The sequence below is a fragment of the Peromyscus californicus genome, unplaced genomic scaffold (assembly GCF_007827085.1).
Source record: "Peromyscus californicus insignis strain IS unplaced genomic scaffold, ASM782708v3 Scaffold_1__1_contigs__length_55948999, whole genome shotgun sequence".
In the NCBI taxonomy this organism is placed as follows: Eukaryota; Metazoa; Chordata; class Mammalia; order Rodentia; family Cricetidae; genus Peromyscus; species Peromyscus californicus.
This window is the reverse complement of record NW_026294492.1, coordinates 1,979,433-1,994,941: the sequence shown is the minus strand read 5'-3', so window position 1 is coordinate 1,994,941 and position 15,509 is coordinate 1,979,433. Positions and strand designations below refer to the sequence as shown.

Genomic DNA, 15,509 nt, shown 5'->3' with positions numbered 1-15,509 from the left:
GTACAGAATTTGCACCCTGAAAATGTGTATTGAACCAGTGTCTAGTGCGAAGACACTCACACATGATTTCACTCCTCTTCTGAGCTGGGTAGGACCCACCATGAAATGCTACAGTGCTTTCACAGTTAATGCGTTTGCGTTGGTAGAGGCTTGAGTTTTAATCAAGGAGGTGCTGTCTGACCGATTCAGATTGGCAGCATGTAATTTTCCATTCTGAAACTGCTTTTCCGGTATAAACTTTGTTACTGTGTGAATGTAATGAAGTAAAAATACTAGTTACTGCCTTTAAACATCCTTAGAAACTAAGCTACTCACAGTAGCAGGTAGTCAGAAGGGTGGGTTTCTTCCCTGTGTTTTGTATTTGTCAAGCTGTATGCTGAGATGCACTGCTTATGATTGTAGTAAAAGCGAGACAACTGTGCAAATCTGCATGAAAGATCTCCAAGTGTTTCTGATCACGACCAATGTGATTCCGCTTTTGATACCTCAGATCTGTCTGTGATTATCCCTAGCCATAACTCATCATGTTCCGAATCTACAAGCCTGTTGTTTTCTGTCTTTTGAGCCCTGCACCTTTCATTTGGGAAGGCTGGGTGAGCAGTTCTGGCAAGGAAATGTGCTTTGATTTCCAATGCCTTTCTCATGTGGATGAAATAAGATTTCTTAATCTCTTTCTAATTAGTAGTATTTTCATTCCTGTTGAGGAAAGGTGTGTGCACACATTTTTATTTTGTTTGTTTGATTTTTAGAAAACTCATGTCAACATCTAAAACTAGATGGAGTGTAAGCATAATTTATAAAAGTGGAGAAAATGAGTAAGAGAAGGAGGAGAGGGAGGACATATCAACATAATCGGTACCAGTGTCACCACCATCATTACACAACCATGGTGTATCACACTATCCTCATGGTGGTCATCACTTTACCACCATCAACCTCATCACGTCCATCATCACTATCATTTTATCGTTGTCACTACTGCCACCTCCACTACCACAACCGTCATCATCACCATCACCACCATCATAATTATCATCACTTCACCATCAACACCATCTCTGCCGTCAGCTTCATCACCACCCTCACAGCTACCAGCATCACTGCCACCATCAGCTTCATCACTTTGCCATCACTATGAACCTCCATCATCATCACCACCTCCATGATCATCACCATCACCGTCATCACCACCATCATCACCACCACGATCATCAAAAATACCCGTATCACCTTCAGGATCCTTTGCACTGTAATCACCACCATCACTCTCACCGTGTCTACCATCACCTTTATCATCATGATCACTTGCCGTCACCATCACAAACCACCCTTATCACCACCATCACCACCACAATTATTACGGTCACCACCACCATCATTATTACCATCACTTCACCCTCATCGCCACATCCATCATCATCTGCATTATCAACACCATCATCATCATCGTCATCATCATCATCATCATCATCATCATCATCATTATCATCACTGTCACTTCACCCTCATCACCATATCCATCATCATCTGCATTATCAACACTGTCGTCATCATCATCATTGTTATCATCAATGTCACTTCACCCTCATCACCACATCCATCATCATCTGCATTATCAACACCATCATCCTCATCATCATCACCATTGTTATCATCACCGTTATTTTACCCTCATCATCACCTCTGTCATCACCACCATGAACACCAATGCTTTACCATCTGTCTCATCGTCACCACCATCATTATTATCATCATCTCTATCATCCACATCATCATGTCATTGCTTCCATCATCACTACCACCATTATCATCATCACCATCACCACAGCTATCATCTTCCTCTTCATCATAACTATCATCACCTACACCATTGTTAGCCTATTCTCCATAATCTTAATAATGGTAATGAGAATAGAATACGACCTTACCGCTTACACTGTGGTAGTTTTATAGAATTTTATAGTTTCTATAGACATTTCAGCTTTCTATCGGCTTTCGTGGCAGTTGGATTCTTATCTCTATTTCACAGTTGGGGGAATGGGAGGTATAGGGAAGTTTAAATAAATTGGCCCAAATCTCTGAACCAGCAAGTGGCAAATCTGGGATTCAAAGGGCTATGATTTGAATCTGAAATGCTCCATCCATGTCTTTGTTTTGAATGCTCGGTATCTGGCTTATGGTGTTATTTTGAAGTCTTGTGGAACTGGTGACTGGGGGCAGGACTCTGAAGGTTATACCTGCTTCTGGTTTCCACTGGCTCTCTATCAGCCACCGTGAGAGACCACTGCTTCACACTAACGCTGTTGGGGACAGCGCCTCTCCCACCCCTTTACTATCCTTGCTATGGAAAACTGAAATCCTGGAGAACCTATACATCTTTCTTCCTTACGTTACTTTTGTCACTGCAGTGAGGAAATAATACACAAACCCAGCAGCCCGACTCTAGGGTAGAGTCCTCACAATTAGCCCATGTTAATGAATATGGTATAGGTGACACCCTACCGAATGGGACAGTTCAGATGGATGTGGCCCCTCTGCTATAGCTAGGAAAACCACACTGTGGATGCACAGGAGCTATCTAATATGCTGGTTTTCTTCTCTGTGTGATGTCCCTCCCTTGGATTGTTATTTTTCTTCCTTCAGAAGTACCTAGTTCCCTTAGGGCCTGTTTTCCCTAGAGGGAGTTCTGAGTATGTTATGGCCCCATCAGGAGTGGTAGACAGGAGCCAAGTTCCTCATCAGTTCTGCTCTGTGGCTGTGGGCATCTTGGTGACCTCTTTCTGATGCCCCCCCTGCTCTAATGCCTTCTGGTGACTTTTCTATTCTAACACTGGGCATGCTCATCTCACTGGATTTGCCTATGGACAGAGGTGACCTTGATGCCTGCAGCTAAAAAGGAGCTTGTATATCTCTATGCCTTTCTCTGGACCCTGGCCACTTTCACGGAAATGCTTGGATTGGCCTGTACAAGGGATGCAGACTTGGAAGACCCCCAAGTCCTTTGAGCACTCTGGAGCTAACCAAGCCCAGGATGCCCAGAACATATTGATCTGTGGACAATAACCAGTGGGGATGGCTTTGCTCCACAAGGTGTAGGTGGGTTGTCACACAACATCATTCTGTGAGTAGATGATAGATACACCTGAACCTGGAAGCAGCCTAGGACAGAAGGACAAATGCACAGAGGGGTTTCAGGCATGGGGCTGCATAGCAAGGCCCCACTGAGCACTACTAAAGCCCTGCCCCCTTGGACTGAGGCCAGGCTACTCTTGTGGCTAGTCTGCCTTCTTGCCCTGGAAAGTTCTCCATTCTTTTCTATACCATGCTGCTTCCTCAATATAATGCCCAACTGATGAATGAAAAGTGTCTCCCATCCGGGCTCCTGGATTTGAATACTTGGTACCCAGTGGGTGGTGTGGTTTTGAGAGGCTGTAGTACCTTCAGGAGGCAGAGCCTTGCTGGAGAGAGCACATCATTTGGAGTGGGCTTTCTGAGTTTATTCCCTGTCTCAGTTAGGGTTTCTATTGCTGTGAAGGGGCACCGTGACCACAGCAACTCTTATAAGGGAAAACACTTAACTGGGGCTGGCTAACAGTTTCAGAGATGTAGTTCATTATCATCATGGCAGAACATGGTGGTGTGAAGTTAGACATGGTGCTGGAGAAGGAGCTGAGAGTTCTACATCTTGATCCACAGGCAGCAGAAGGAGGCTGTGTGAGCCATACTGGACATAGCTTGAGCATATATAAGACCTCAAAGCCTGTCTCCACAGTGACACACTTCTTCCAACAAGGCCACACCTACTCCAACAAGGCCACCTATCACCTCCTAATAGTGGCCCTCCCTATGGCCAAGCAGTCAAACACACGAGTCTATGGGGGAGCATACCTATTCCAACCACCACACACACTCATTCCATTTTCCACTCCACCTTGTTCCCACTCTCTGCTTTGAGTTTGTGGTTGACAATGTGATCTCTCAGCTTCTTCCTCTGGCCATTGTTGCCATGCCTCCCCTTCCATGATGGACTCTTATCCCTCTGGACCCATGGGCCCATATTAAATTCTTTTTCCCTTAAATTTCCTTTATCACAGCAACAGAAACTAGCTATGAACCTTTTTCTTGTTTTCGAGGCAGGGTTTTTGCTTTGTTGCACAGCCTGGCATGGAACCTGCTGTCTTCCCACCTGCATCTCCAGAGTGCTGCAATTTCACGAGCAGCCTGTCCACTGTCCTACTTTTATCTTATTCCAGGCAGATTTTCAATAAGCACACAGACCCTAAATACATCGAGGTTGTGAAATATGAGGTTGATGAGTAAGGTAACCTGACTGTGGTCTGTCTTCATCTTCCCTTGGACTGTAGCTGGCATTAGCTCCCACTGTAGTATGAGACATTTCCTGGATGAGGAGGCTACTTGGGTCTGAACAAACACTTTCCCAGAGTGGCATGCCTTATGACCCCAGAGCTAGGCTGCAGAAGTGCAGGCCTGAGCGTCTCAGGAGCCGGTTGTTGAGATGGTAGACTCAATGTTCACGCTCACTCTGACGTGAGGCGGTACTAGGGACAGGTGGCCTGTCAATCAGTCAGACTTCTGATTGTCCCATTTTACTGCCATCCTCATTCCCTTTCCACACAGTCTAGATGCCACATATTTAACATGGTTGTGGGTCCCCATCTGCCTCTGGCAGCAGTGAACATGCCAAGGACACAGACTTGAGCTGCTGTAACCCTGAGATTTCTGTAGAATAGCACCCTGAGCCCCTCAAGTATTGCAAAACAAGCAAATATCTGCAGGTCTTCACTCAGCTTCCTTACACACACACATGAGACACTGACCAGACCTTTATTTTGAGGTTTCTACGGCGAGCGTTCTCCTCTATCACTGGCTGGCCACTGACCCACAGAGCACCCCTGCTACTTGCTCTGCTCTGTGAGGTGCCTGTACTTCTTGGCACCAGACTCTTATTATTTTTAATCCTTCCACATCTCCCTTCTCCGCCGATTCCATTAGCAGAAGAAATTTTTCTTTACTAAGTCATAATATTCATCAGGTAATTTTCTGTTTGCTCTCTTTAAAATTTTATTTTTTCCATTAAAGCAATTTATGCGTCTAGGTGTTTTGTCTGCATGTATGTCTGTGAATCACATGTGCATAGTCACCAGCGGAGGCTAGAAGATGGTATCAGTTCCCCTGGGACTGGAGTTACAGATGGTTGTGAGCCACCATGTGGTGTCTGAGAATTGAACCTGGGCCTTCTAGAAGTGCTCTTAACAGCGGAACCATCTCTCCAGCCTCTTACATACACTCTCTTTCTTTTCATGTGTGTATATGTGATATGTGTGTGCGTGTGTTGTAGGACAGGCCCATAGGGTCAAGGAAATTGGCTCAGACCAGTTGCCAAGGCATGTACGTAATGTACTCCTTATGAGCCAACCTGGAGTCTGCCTGAAGACCTAGTAATAGGAGCTATCAGAGGTCCTGGGCGCTGTCAGAGTTCCAGATCATGCCCAGCCAATGAGGGATGACCACATAGACTGCGTGCTGGGAGGAGGGTATATAAGGCTTTCCCTGTTATTGAATAAGTGAGTTTATTATTTGCCTTCAAAGGACTCCCAGTGTCTGTGCCATTGATACCGTGCCTTCTCACCCCCTCCCCCAAGGGAGCAACATGCATGCATGCATGCATGTATGTATATGTATGGGCATGGGGGTGATCCCACAATGTGTGTGTGGGGGTCAGAGGACAGCCTCTGGTGTTGCTCAGTCTCTTCCACCTTGCTTGGACAGGTCTCTTGGTTTTTTTACTGGTAGCCTGCAGTGTCTGGGGATTCTCCTATTTCCACTCCCATCTTGCCATAGGAGAACTGGGATTGCAGATGTGTCCTGCTGTATCCCGTTCACATGGTTCTGGGGGTTCTAATTCAGGCCTGCATGCTTGCGTAGCCAGTTCTTTGCTCGCTGAGCCACTTTCCCGAGTCTAGTCTCATTTTCATTCGGTCAGACGTTTGCTATAGTTTGAACCTGGGCTATCTATCAAAAGTCCACGAGCTAAAGCCTGGGATCTCATAATGGCATTGTTAGGACTTGATGGAGCTTTTAAGAGGTAAGGTCCAGGGGGAAGTCTTAGGTCACTGGGGACATGGCCTTGAAGAGGATGAGGGACCCTGGTCCCCTGTTTGTTCTCTGTTGGACAACCTGGCTATGAAGAAGTATTTTACCACAATCCTCTGCTGTGCTACATGACCTCACCACCACAATCCTCAGCTGGTCCTAGACTGGAGCCTCTGAAACTATGAGCCAACACAAACCTTTTAATCTTGTAAGTTGATTGTCTCAGGCCTTTGTTATAGTCATGCTGACTAGTAAAGCATTTGTTTTAGGAATCTTGTGAATTACAGACTAAAGCAGTGACCTTTTGATTCAGGAGAAGGGACCAGTGGAGCAGCTGCCTCCCAGCCATGTGGAAGGTATGTTATCATCCTCTGGGGTTACAGAGTTTAGAGCTGCTCCTGTCAGGCACTAGCTAAGACTCAGGCCTGCTTCCCTAGCCCCTCCAGCATTCCAGTTCTCCATGAACACAAACTGTGCAGTCCCCTTCCCATGCACATGCCGAGTTGGGTCCAGTGCAATAGAAAACTCAGGCCCTTTTGTTCAGAAGTTAAGGATTTTACAATAGTGACAGCGGTGTCTCGGGCCAAAAGGGAAGCCTTCTGATCTCAGGGCCCTGTGTTCTGCCAATCCACAGAGCCAGCCTTGGGCCTCTGCCTACTTTGCTCAGTGTGTCTAGGGAGGTGTGATTCTCCCAGCATGTGTTCTAGATAACACCCTGCAGATGATGCTCTGGGATGGATTGCAAGCCTGGGCACTGAGCAAGACTATGAAATACGAGACACTGGAGGAAAGTTCTCCTAGCCCATCTTCTGAAGGTGCATTTTTTTCCTTACACACAAACACACGCACACACACACACACACACACACACACACACACACACACACACACACACATTTACCATGTGTATTAGTTATTTTTCTTTTTGGTATGACCAGTGCACCTGATGGAAACACAGTGCGAGAACAGAGGAGCTTTGTTGACCCACAGTTTGATGGTTTCAGCCCATCATGGCAGGGAAGGCATGGTGGAACTGCTCAGTTCACAGAAGCAGAAGTGGACGATAGAGGCTGTTCAAATCCTGGTAGACAGGAAGCAAAGAACAAAGCAGGAACCAGAGGCAAATCTATCTTTGTCAAGGTCCTGCCCCTCAGTGACCTACTTCTACAGGCTAGACCATACGTCCTGGGGGTTCTAGGTCCGCCACCAGCTGTGGACCAGGTGTTCAGACACTAAGCCCACGGGGGTATTTCACAAGCTGTAATAGCATGCTTATTGGTATTGGTATTAACAATATTGACTTCAGCAAATTCACCAATTTTACTGCAAAAATATTTTGCTTATATAAACCTTAATGTCTTTTGCCTGTGGGGGCAACTGAGGACTTCTCTCCCCTTCCCTGTTTCTCTCCCTCCTCCTTTCTTTGTTCCTCTCTTCTCTCTTTCTGTAATCTCAGAATGAGAGCTAAACGGATGGCATATCCATCCTCTTCACACTTTCTAGATGTTATAAGGACTAAATGACATAAAACCACTGGTGAGCTGCGTTCAGTTCTTGCTTCATTTTAAACACTTAATAAATGGAGCTGTTATTCTTGGTAGCAGAACTGCACGCTGGGAGTGTAACTCAGTAGGAAAGGGCTTGCCTAGTATAAGCAAGGCTCTAGTTTCCATTCTCAGTACAAAGGAAACAAGGTGCCCTTGAGTATAATTACATGTCTGGTACTTTTGGAGGGGTGCTTAAGAGCTGCACAGGAGGCTGGAACCCCTTACTACGCCTTCCCCATCATGATAGACTGTAGCCTTGAACTGCTAGCCAAAATGAGCTCTTCCTTAAATTGTATTTGTTAGGTCTCTCTTTCTTTTTTATTACAGTAAAAGAAAGTAAAGAATATAACCCAATTTTATCCTCATCACCCAAGAAAATCCCAATAGTCTAAGGGGTGGCCTGGGCGTGAGGAGCAGTGGAAACCATGGCTGCCCTTGCTTGTCCTTCCAACCTTGCATCTCTGCTCATCAATGCTTCACTGAGTGGCAGCGGGATGACTCTTGCTGCCAATTGTCACTCCTGCTTAGAGAGATACCAGGGAACGGGCAGCCTTCCACTTGGCTTTGCTGAGCCCCTGGGAGCCCCCAGTGACTATGGGATATGCCTGCCATAGAACCTAAAGGCCTCTGTAGGAGAAAGGGGACAGGAAGGCAGTGGGGCTGGATTGGAGTGGAGGGTTTTCCCCAAGGGAAGGACTCCTGGACAGACAGTGTGATGGAAGGACACACTGCTCTTTGAAAAGGCATCGCCTTTTATTTTTTTATTTTTTTTTTTTTAAAGATTTATTTATTTATTATGTATACAGTTTTCCATCTGCACATATCCCTGCAGGCCAGAAGAGGGCACCAGATCTCATTACAGATGGTTGTGAGCCACCATGTGGTTGCTGGGAATTGAACTCAGGACCTTTGGAAGAGCAAGCAGTGCTCTTAACCTCTGAGCCATCTCTCCAGCCCCGGCATCGCCTTTTAAATTATGGTATTTATAGAGGATTCTGAGATGTAGACTCAATTCTTAGATTTTGAGTGACATATAACATTGAAGGAAAGGACTCCTAGTTGACATGGCATCTATGACTCCCATTACTGAATGTTCAGAAGTTTTAGGGACACATACTTACAGATGGATATATTCAGTATATGCCTGGCATTGTTTGTGAGACCACATGGTTCTGTGGTTTCCAAAGGCTAACACTAACATGAAAGACACCCATGAACCATGTGATTCAGGACACAGTTGTTTGGTAAGATTTGTGATATTGAACAAAACATTAGCTATTCTGAAAGCTACCAGGCAATGGAGATTGCATAGCATTATTTTCTCTTTTGTTGTATTTTCTATACAAACTCTATCTTGGAAACGATGAGCAATATTCAAACTGCATTTGTTCAGTATATAGCCTTTCCTTCTCAGAGTATTGAGCTGTGTGAATGGGACTTACAGCCAGGATAGAATCAGTGATGAGGATTTGCTCCCAACCACCAGGAACTGGTTTTCATTACTTTAGGAGGGAGAGTGTCTGCAGTGCCTCCCTGGGTGAAGAGTGTCCCTCCCTGCTGGTCTTTCTTGTCTCTTCCCTAATTTAGATGTTCTGCAGATACCCGCCTGGGTCTTCTGGCCCCATATCTGCAGGACACCGTGCTTTCTCTGCTGTCTACACAACAAACACCTGTCTTCCCTACAGATTCTTCACTGTATGAACTGTTCTTCTCCCTGGAGGTAAGTTAACACCTGGCAGCCTTATTGATCAGCCATATTGAACACAAAATGCAGGGTCTTCCTTCAATGCTATTCCCAAGGCCAGTTCTGCCTCCCTCAGCTTTTCTTATGCTCTGTGTTGGGCAGCTCTTTACCTATCTGAAGCCTTTGTGCTGGACAAAATGTGGCACAAGCAGGTGCTCCACAGATGGGAGTGGATACACGTAGAGCTCCTACTGAGATGACCCTGTCGATCAGTTTACTTTTATTAATTAAGAGTTTTGTAAATGCATGCCATGTATTTTGATCGTCTTTGCCTCCCTCCCCCCCCAACACCTCCCAGATATATCCTCTATCCTCTCTCAATTTCATGTCCCCCATTTTTTTCTGGTGGGGGGCAGAATTTATTTTGGTTTATAGTCCAAGGTTACAGGGTATGTGAAGGAAATCATGGCGGCAGAAACTAGAGGCAGCTGATCACATAGCATCTGCACTCAGGAAGCAGACAAAGATGAATGTTGATGGGCAGCTTACTGTCTGCTTTTTATTCAGTCTGGAACCCTAACCATGGAACAGTGCTGCCTGTAGTAAGGGTAGGTATCTCCACCTCAATTAACCCAGTCTGTGTATTCCATCTCATAAACACGGTCAATTACTTGAGTATGAGGGGGTTCTAGATCTTCCAAGTTGACATTCCATATTAAACATCACCTTACAGATATCTAGATACAAGAGTAGAAAGGCTGAGTTAGCCGGAGGTTAGACTCAGGAGCAGTATGGGGGTGATTTGTGTTTTAAAAAATGTTTTTAATTGAAATAGAATTATATCACTTCTCTTCTTTTCCTCCCTCACGCCTCTCCCAGTTAGTCCCTTCAAACCCTTCCCATGCTCTCCCACTCTCAAGTTGATAGATTCTTCATCTTTGATTATATTTGTTACATGTATGTGTGTATGTATATATGTATGTATGTGTATGCACAAATATATACACACATACACACATATATATACACACATACACACACCCATATATATATATAAACTATTGAGTCCAGTTTTGTTGTTTGTGAATATATGGTTTCAAGGCTGACCACTCTGCATTGGACAATCAATAAGGGCCTCATCTTTGGGAAAGGCTAATTCTCTTCCCAGCAGTCAAGAGTTGCCAAATTGCTTATAGTTCTTTGTCTAGGGGTAGGACCCTGTGAAAATTTCACCCTTTCATATTGACATGTCCATTGATACTGCTATTGTTCCAGTCTTCTTGTTATGCAGGCTGTTTCTTCTTGTTTTCCTCCTCCTCCTCCTCCTCCTCCTCCTCCTCCCTCTTTCTCTCCCTCCTCCTCCTTCCTTTTCTTCCTTTTCCTCCTCCCTCTCTTCCTCTTCTCCTTATTCTATGACCCATTGAATCTAGTGTGTGCTGCCCATAAACATATAGGTGTGGGATCACCCTGGAGAGTTGTGAACCTACCAGAAGACACAATCTTAAGGAAAACCGACTCTGCCTTCCCAAGAAACCATCAACTGTCAATAGATTCTCAGTTATGGGTGGGAAGTGGTGAGTCTGCTGACTGATTTGATCTTGTGCAGACAGCCACAGATACTGTGAGTTCATGAGTCCTGTGTTATTTTTATATTTGGAAGATATTGTTTCACCCCAGTGCTTCTTGATCTCTGACTTTTAAGATCTTTCTACCCCATCTTCCTCAACAGTCCTTGGGCCTTGGTTTTATTTTGTTTATTTGTTTATCTTTCTTTTAAAATTTGTAATGAAAAATTTTAAATTTTAAATGCTCCTGAAGAGGCACAGACACCAATTCACCAATCTAATCACCTTTACCTACAATTATCAATATTCATCAATATGTTATCAGATTCTTCTGTTTACCACTATCAATAACAGATATGTTTCACCTGTAAAAAGCTGTTGTATTTGTCTTTAAAACTAGAGGGTTTAGAGTGATTATGCCACCATCATACCTAATATTCACAGTGTTCAACATACCTAAGATTCATAGTGTATTAATGGTCTATCTATCTATCTATCTATCATCTATCTATCTATCTATCTATCTATCTATCTATCTATCTATCTATCTATCATCTATCATCATCTATCTACCAACTGAGAATCTATTATATCATCCATCTATTCATCTATCATCTATCAATTTATCTATCTATCATCTATCTATCTATCTATCTATCTATCTATCTATCTATCATCTATCTACTTATGTTTTCCCTGGTTGTCCTTGGAGATTACTGGAGATCTTTTCACATGGAAAAGAACACATATTTGACATGCTAGTGAGAGCTTTTGAGGAGCAAGGTCCCAAGCCTGAGGCCCAAGATCCAGCCTTGCTCTATTGTGTGGTCACTGATGGCTTCATCTAGATACATTTCTGGGCTCTGGGTCCTTGAGTCATTAGTGTGAAATAAAATGCTACTTGCCTGAAAGCAGAGGGGGCAAAACAGGTATCAAAAAAATCAAAGAAAACATTTCTAGCAATGAGGTCAATGGTTCTGTGACATACAAAAAATCCACACATGGCAGTTTCTCAGCGCTGTGTGCACCTGCTTGCCTGGAGCTTCCCACTATCAGCCAACAGAGCAAGATTTGAATTAGAGGCCTCAGCCTTCCGTGTAAAGGCTCCATTTCAGTTTGAGGACTTTTGAGCAAGGCTCAGGGCCATCCTTTGTAATGTGTGCCAGTGTTTGCCAGCCCTGACTGAAGCATTACCATGGCAACAGAGAGCATGTAAAACCGACAGGTTCCAGGATGAACTGTTCAAGGCACACCAACGCAGAGCGCTGAGGGAAAGCTTTATTTTCTACGTGATGGCACATCTGCTGTTAAGGAATGTTAACTTGCTATTTCTTCCTTTTCAAACAGCCTGGCTGGTGCGGGGCAGGAGGTTGACCTGGAAGATGAGAAGGGAAAGGAAGCTACCCCAGACCTTTTAGCTTGGTGGGGCACACTGGGCGGGCCTTGGTGGGTCCTGTTTGAGCCCGTGGCTCTGTGGCTCCCCCTGCAGGTGAGCCACTGTGCCCTTCTCTGATTTGTGTTTGTGGAGTCTCTGTCCTGAGCTCTCTGTGGTACATGAGATGAGTCAGGAGGTGGGGTGGGTGGACAAAGGATGACACAGACTGGACCGCTGTGGTAGAGTGCTACACCACCGAGAGCAGGAAGTACACCTGTCTGCAAGAGGCTGGGGGCAGCTCTTTAATGGAGATGGCAGAGCTGAGCTCAGGACCAGTTAGGATTAACGGATGAGGTGCAGGTGGGTGGGGGGAGGATGGGGTGACGGGTGAAGAGGGTAAAGGGTGGGTGGAGGTGGGGAGGGTGGAGGGGGCTGGGTTGGAGGTGGGTGGTGCGACTCTTAGGTTATGGTACAAGTGGGGTACAGAGAGGATGGAGATGGGTTATGTGAATATACTGGTGGGGGAAAGAAGATGGGCTGAGGCAGGAGATAAGCTGGGGTGCAGCTATAGTTAAGCACATCAGGAATACTCCATCAGGCAGAAAAGCTTTTGAGCATAGTATACAGTGTGATGGAGTTCACTGTACAACACACAGCACCATGCACAGGCATTGTCTCATCTACCAAACAGTGTGACAGGGTTCACTGTACAGCATACAGCATCATGAACAGGCATTGTCTCATCTATCAGACAATGTGACAGGCTTCACTGTACAGCAATTAGCACTGTGCACAGGCCTTGTCTCATCTACCACACAATGACGGAGTTTACTGTACAACACACAGCACCATCTATCATCCACTATAGCTTGGCCCTGGGACCCTGACTAGAGTGACTGTCTCTAAAGATGAGAAAACAGAGTCAAAAGTCTTCAGGGTAGAAGCAGTGTATATATCAACCCTCACATGTGTATATAATAGCATACCACAGACAAACACATAGCTACCACATATCCACACACTATACACACAAACATAGCCCCCATACATAGACACACATACATGCACATAGACAGATAAACATACAGCACAAACACACCAACATACTACACACAGATATACAAGCATGATACACAAACCAACATATGTACCACACACAAAACTCAAAATAACTTAGACCTCCACACTATACACACAAACATGCCATAAACATGCATGGACACATACACATATACATAGATGAAAATGTACCACACACTATACCAAACATACACAAACATATCATACTATCATACCAACACACACACACACACTATACACTGCACCAACACACACATACTATACTAACATACCACATATAAACAACACTACCACACACACTATGTACACAGGCATGCTTCCCAGACACCACATGCCTCTGCAGGAGGTGGGTGCTGCTGAAGGTGAAGAGAAGCCACAGGCTTCTCCTGGAGGTGACGTGGTCACTAATTCACCAGAGTCCCTGCTCTGGGCAGCTTGCTGCCTCCTGCTTAGAGCATCTCATTGAGACCCTGATACCAGAGTGACTTTGTCCCCTTCCTTCTAGTAGAGTAAACTTGGGGTCCCCCAGATGGGAGGCACCTGACTGAGGCTTCAGAGATACAGAAGCAGACAGCTTTGGGGTGGCTCCCTTGGTGGCCACAGGTACCACTGGTTTTACGTTAGGATCCTGGGTCATTGGCTGAGGCCTTGTTCCAGCATGGCAGAGTAGAGGCATGGCTGTCTGTGGGGGTGGGCTGCAGCCAGACAAGCACTTCTGTGACTGTCCTTGCCTCCTGTCTGTCACTATTGTTCTCTCTGGTTTTCAGGGGAGCCCGTCTGACCCCCATTCCTGTGTAAGTGTTTACTGTGCAGAAAGGCCTGACTTAGAGAACAGAGCAAGATTGCCTGCTCCCCTCTAGAAAGTAGGGATTTGGACCCAGACCCAGGCCAGCCCTTCCCCAAGCAGTTCCTCCTGTCTTTCTCTCTCACACTCTTTCTATTCCCCCTCTTTCTTCTCCATTTCTTCATGTCTCCTTTCTTTTCAAACAAATATTTCTGTGTCTCGACCACTCTCCCTCCTCTGTCTCTTGTCTTTCCCATTTGCCTTCTCTTTCCTCTCTCTTCAGCACTCCACCGATCCTCCCTCTGTGCCACTGCAGGCCTCAGGCTACACTTGGAGTGTGTCTCTTTCTATACAGGAGACCCTTTGCTGACATGTGCCACACTGGCCATACTGTAGCCTGAGAGCCAAGGTGTCAGTTGAGATGTCACCAGTGCCCAGCCATTAACTGATAAATGCGGGTGCTAGAATGGTCCTGGCAATAGAGACTAGTAGTGTCACTCAACTGAGTGCTTGCCTACCTTGCACAAAGCCCTGGGCTTGATCTCCAACCCCACATAAACAAGACACAGTGGCATATGCCTGGAGGAGGATCAGAGGCCATCCTCAACTACATAGTAAGTTGAGACTACCTTGAGGTATATGAATGTGCATCTCAAGAAGAAGAAGAAAAGACAAGACAAGACATGAAGGCCCTTGAAGTATCTGAGTAGCCAGTAGCCCATGTCACTTTGCTGTGTGTATGTATGTCCTGACCTGGGCTCTGGGATCAGCTCTCTAGGCAAGAGCACCCCAGTCAAGAAGACAGTCATTCAGTAGTTTGTTTCCTTCTCCCAGAAGTAAAGCCAGAAGCTCCCCAAGGCTCCAAGCACCCCTTCCTTCCCATAAGTCTGAGACCATCTTGAGTTCTCTCCCCTTCTGCCTGCTGCAGCTTCTCCATCCTGAGATCTGTGCCGAGCTTTCTCTGCTGGGTTCTAGAAAGGGGACGAGAAAACAGTTGCTCCCACAGCCAAAGGGCTGCCTCTTGATGTCTCCTTCTGAAACCAACCAACTAATCAACAACCAAAAGTGCTATTCCTATGTTCTATTCCAACTGACCAACAATTTACCTTTGAAAAGCCAGAGGTGAGTGTGTTGCCCCACATATGTATTCTGTAATCCTATCAGTCTAGAGTGTGGTGCCCCACATATGTACTCTGTAATCCTAGCAGTCTAGAGTGTGAGGCAGAACAATTGTCATGGTTCAAAGCCAACCTAGTCTGTAGTGTAAGATCCTGTCTCAAAAACCCTAAAATCAGATCTGGAGTTATAGCTCTGGTGGTTGAGTATTTGTTACACACATGAAAGCCTAGGTTTGATCTCT

The 15,509-nt window shown here is 45.4% G+C and overlaps 1 long non-coding RNA gene across 4 annotated transcripts in view; it reads left to right on the top strand.

The window, feature by feature from the left end:
- The first annotated feature begins 382 nt into the window (after positions 1 to 382).
- The window catches only part of LOC128115253 (uncharacterized), a 310,255-nt gene continuing 295,128 nt past the window's right edge, over positions 383 to 15,509 (top strand). For 2 of the 4 annotated variants that reach the window (XR_008220051.1, XR_008220049.1), the window contains exons 1-2: positions 386 to 12,399; positions 15,078 to 15,271. This is a non-coding gene — a long non-coding RNA (uncharacterized LOC128115253). Of the gene's footprint in view, positions 12,400 to 15,077; positions 15,272 to 15,509 lie in introns of all 4 variants that reach the window. The other 2 variants (XR_008220050.1, XR_008220052.1) reach the window with 2 other exon arrangements.